The sequence below is a fragment of the Littorina saxatilis genome, linkage group LG6 (assembly GCF_037325665.1).
Source record: "Littorina saxatilis isolate snail1 linkage group LG6, US_GU_Lsax_2.0, whole genome shotgun sequence".
Taxonomy (NCBI): domain Eukaryota; kingdom Metazoa; phylum Mollusca; class Gastropoda; order Littorinimorpha; family Littorinidae; genus Littorina; species Littorina saxatilis.
Window position 1 is genome coordinate 31,281,653 of NC_090250.1, and position 5,000 is coordinate 31,286,652.

Sequence of the window (5,000 nt, forward strand, 5' to 3'; positions counted from 1 at the left end):
TAAAAGCATCTTGTATGCCTGTCAATCGAATATCAGATGCCCAACACGTTTTTCCGTTTTCGTCCAAAGTTAAAAGCATCTTGTATGCCTGTTTTGGACAACATCAATCGAATATCAGATGCCCAACACGTTTTTCCGTTTTTGTCCAAAGTTAAAAGCATCTTGTATGCCTGTTTTGGACAACATCAATCGAATATCAGATGCCCAACACGTTTTTTCCGTTTTTGTCCAAAGTTAAAATCATCTTATATGCCTGTTTTGGACAATATCAATCGAATATCAGATGCCCAACACGTTTTTCCGTTTTCGTCCAAAGTTAAAAGCATCTTGTATGTCTGTTTTGGAAGTCGGTTTCCACCCATTGCAAGCAAGCGGAACCAATATCGCAAACATCGTACATAGACATTAATATACAAAGGATATCTTCCCAATTCACTACAGACCATCTTGTTAGGCGTAGGAGTTGAAACTCCCAAAAATCGTTTACAGGCCAACATGTGAACTTTTTCAATACTATCAGTATCAATCTAGTTAATACCCAATCCATACTTCGGAGGAATAAAACAATGTAACAATGAAAGAGAGAGAGAGAGAGAGAGAGAGAGAGAGAGAGAGAGAGAGAGAGAGAGAGAGAGAGAGAGAGAGAGAGAGAGAGAGAGAGAGAGAGAGATGGATGGATGGATGGATGTTTTATTGTTCTAATCAATGAGTTGATTTTGACAATTTTCAGACAAACGAAATTGGTCCATAAAACGAAATTAATAAGGGTGACATACATTGGGCTTTAAACATAGCCTGCCAAATGTTGAGACATAATCATGAAAACATAGCTTGGAAAGATGATATAACTTAAGCAAACATTGTCAAACGACACCAAGACACATACACAGATATACACGTACAGACACGGACACGGACACACACACACACACACACACACACACACACACACACACACACACACACACACACACACACACACACACACACACACACACACACCCACACACACATACAGATACACACGTGTGTGGGCACACACACAGAAAATTATATGCAAATATACACATCTGAAGCAGTCATTAAATGCATATGTTCTGCGCGAAGTTAGAATCCGGTTCCATTCTAGAATGGACCGGGTCCAAGTTGGAATTCTAACCCTGCGCAAGTACAGGGGTGCCATTCTAGAATGGTACCCTTGTTGCTGGTCCATTCATCGCGAGAGTGAATAAAGGGGGCCGTAATGTTTGTAGGTAAGACAGAGTTGTCTTCCCTTGAATTATCTCCACCTGCACCTTCCCTTTGATAAAATGGGGCTGATTTGTCTACCCCTGAAAAAAATCCTTTGGCGATCTTGCGATGTCATGTCATGTCAAGAAAGTTGACACTCCTGAGTACGCAATAAACAAAGGCAGACCATAGCAAGGGGGACTACCAGGGCGGTAATGTTTGCAGGGCAGTTGTTTTTGTGATGAGAGCCGGTTGCGGCCGCTTGCAATGTCAGCGCTGTCTCCCTCTCGGAAATGTCCGGTTTTTTGACAATTTTTTTGACAGACAGACAGACAGACAGACGGTCAGACCGACTAACCGACAGACAGACCAACAGAAGGACAGAGTGAGTTATAGAGCTGTTGTCACAGGTTTAAAAAAAAGTTGACATTAACAAAAACAGAAATCAACAACAACTTTTGTCTGGTTTTATAATATTATGGGAAAACATTGAAAGCAATTCATAGTAGTAGTACTACCACAACAAATACTCTCAAAGGGGAATTCCATGCCTAAAAGTTTGACAGTTTTTATTTAATCTATCAGAATCCCTACCTTCCAAACTGTGATATGCCCACGTTTCAAACTCCTACAACCCTGCATTACTACTACACAAAAGAACAAAGTTCCAAGAATTATATCCTGGTGCACATTTATTTGTAGAGGAAGTACCAATCATTCAAGAGAGTTCACTTGATTTACAAATGGATTGGAGGTCTGTCATTTCCAAGCAACTGAATTGTAGCTTAAAATCAGTGAATACCCTTTATTTCTGACCAAGCCTCATTGCAATGACAGTCAATTAATTTTTCTCTCCAAAATCACATTATACCATGTCATACTTTCAAATAACCTCTAATTGCCCTTGAAAAAAATACAGGCTCCTGACGTTCTCAGTGCCCAGTGACGGCAGAGATTGACGAATTGCAATTCAACCGTGTAGCAAGATGACACCACTTGAGCCAGAGGTCAACTAATGATTAGTAATGACATTCCAATTCACAGCATCTTGATTGACAAGCTTGATTTTCCGTAATAACTGTGGAAAGTCAGAATTTTCAAAAATTTTCCCTGAAAAGCATAAATACTCGAAGCTCAGCGTTCACAAATGAATCAAATGAAAGAATGAAATCGATGATTAGATGCCACAAGACCTTATGTCGAAATACAAACGCCAGTTATGGGATGATATGTCATTTTGGAGAAAACAGAGACGATTTTCTACAGAAACTAGCCTCGCCTTTGCCGATTTTCGTGGGGCCCACCGCAGCCAATTGCTTTCGTTGTGGTCGGCGCTCATAACGAGGGGTTTGCTATGGCTGCGAGTCTTGTGGTCAAAGCAGCACCGTTCTTAAGAGGCGCATGCCTGATAGAACGTTAAAGCTAGTTTTAAAAAAAAAGCCTTTCCCTCGCTCAAACTATATAGTCATATTATATATCGATACAAAGCTAAAGACTTTATCTTCACAATTCAGAAGACCAACTTCATGTATATGAATAAGATTAAAAGTTACAAGCGAGATCGGCAAAACACTGTCAGTCCGGAAATTTCCGTTCGTAGCGATCAGTGCTGAGTGTCTCTCAAAATCGTAATCACTTTCAGAACATCACAATCCCAATTCACGATGTCTTTGAGTAAAGTGTAAAAAACCCGAAAAAAACCCAACCAAACACACAAAAAACAAAAACAAACAGAAAATCCACATTTGTGGCTTTGGCTGTGTGATAGTCTAACTGAAATGACTATTCCAACTTGGACCCAAATTCCAACCTTGCGCACGGCCGATTCTAGAATGGACCAGCAACAAGGGTACCATTCTAGAATGGCACCCCTGTACTTGCGCAGGGTTAGAATTCCAACTTGGACCCGGTCCATTCTAGAATGGAACCGGATTCTAACTTCGCGCAGAACACATACAACAAATGCATGAAACTATTACATTAGGTATCATATATGCTTGATAGCAAAAGCATACACACACACGCTCACGCACGTAAATACATAAACATACATACATACATACACGCACGCACGCACGCGCGCACACACACACACACACACACACACACACACACACACACACACACACACACACACACACACACACACACACACACACACACACACACTGAGAGACAGATAGACAGAGAGACAGACAGACACAGGTACAGACAGACAGACAGACAGACAGACAGATAGTCATACAGACCGATAGACTGACAGACCGACAAACTGACAGACCGATAGACCGACCGACAGACAGACCGACAGACAGACAGACAGACAGATAGACCGACAGACCGACAGACAGACAGACAGACAGACAGACCGACAGACCGACAGACAGACAGACCGACAGACAGACAGACAGACAGACAGACAGACAGACAGAGACAGGCAGACATGCAGTCTACAGACAGACAAACAATCAGAGAAAGACAGAGAGATAGATCGAGAGAGACAGAGACAGAGACAGAGAGACAGAGACAGAGAGATAGATCGAGAGAGACAGAGACAGAGACAGAGAGACAGAGAGACAGACACTATTTGTGTTTGTGTGGGTTCTACGCAGATTGGAAACTCAGGTCAGATGCTGTCACCACTGATGCAGACAATTTTTTTTTGTAGGTCACAGCCGCCATGTTTGTTCTCAATGCCCGCCACCTATATCCGGTTCTTGGTACAGACCATACGACTCAACGACAATCACGTTCACCGGACATCAGTTAAGGGGTCACGAGACTACCATCGGTTCAGTGAGTCCCGACGATTATGCATGTTGGAGAACCACTGGCAGCAAATATGTGTTGTAAGTAAATTAAAAAAGAAAGAAAGAAAGAAAGAACAGAAAGAAAAAATGAGAGAGTGAGTTTTTATTTGTGCCGAAGTTCCCTTTGTGTTTACATATATTTTTTAATGAGCGAAAGTTTCACACAGCAACACGCAAGTTGTTTCTTCTGGCAGTTTCATGCTGCAACACCCTATTGTTACGTGCCCAAACGATGCGTTTTGTCGTGGCAATTCTATTGTATTTCGCAAGCTCATATTTTAAAGACATTTTCTATTTATATTATGAAAACAGATATTTGATAGGAAAAAAAAGAGAATAATACATCGCTTGCTGTGTCATAACATAGCAAACGGGAACGCTTTGACTACATTTTATGGACCAAGAGACTTGAAAACAGAAATACAAAGTTTGGACCCTATTTAAGACTGAACTGGTCGCAATAACACCGATCTTGCTTTTCCCCTCTTTATTATTATTTTTTTTTTACCGAAAGTCACCATTCTTTCAGGGGCAGGCAACTCTTAAAACCCTAACCAGTGTGAGGTCCATTTAGTTGCCAGTAGGTTTCATGGCTAGGAAATGCAGGAGGGGTGTGGGGGGGGGGGGGGGAGGGGTGATTGGGGGGGGGGGGGGTGTGATAGGTGAATACGTTTTCAACAAACTATGTTTTTCTCTTTTCAAGCCTGTCGGTTCATAAAATCGAGCAAAACTGTGTCAAGTTCACCCGCTTCAAATTTCGTTCTGTAATATGGCTATTCGATCACGTCCCTCATTCTTTCAGTGTCAAAGTCAGTTTACGGGCCTTGAGTTCAAGATGCATATTATTGTAGTTGTTCAGTAATATCTTACCAATAGCCGGTGACACTGACACTGCCAAGCATAGCTCTGTGACCTTGCACTGTTACAAACCTAGGTGCCCAGGACTGAGGTGCACGACGC

General features: G+C 41.9%; 1 long non-coding RNA gene across 1 annotated transcript; it reads right to left on the bottom strand.

Moving 5' to 3' along the window:
* Window positions 1-1,553: 1,553 nt before the first annotated feature.
* LOC138969003 (uncharacterized) lies at window positions 1,554-3,187 on the bottom strand. Its single transcript, XR_011456341.1, has 2 exons — window positions 2,754-3,187; window positions 1,554-1,858 (listed from the first exon to the last, which is right to left on the bottom strand). It is a non-coding gene; the product is annotated as an uncharacterized lncRNA (long non-coding RNA).
* Between the last annotated feature and the right edge of the window lie 1,813 nt (window positions 3,188-5,000).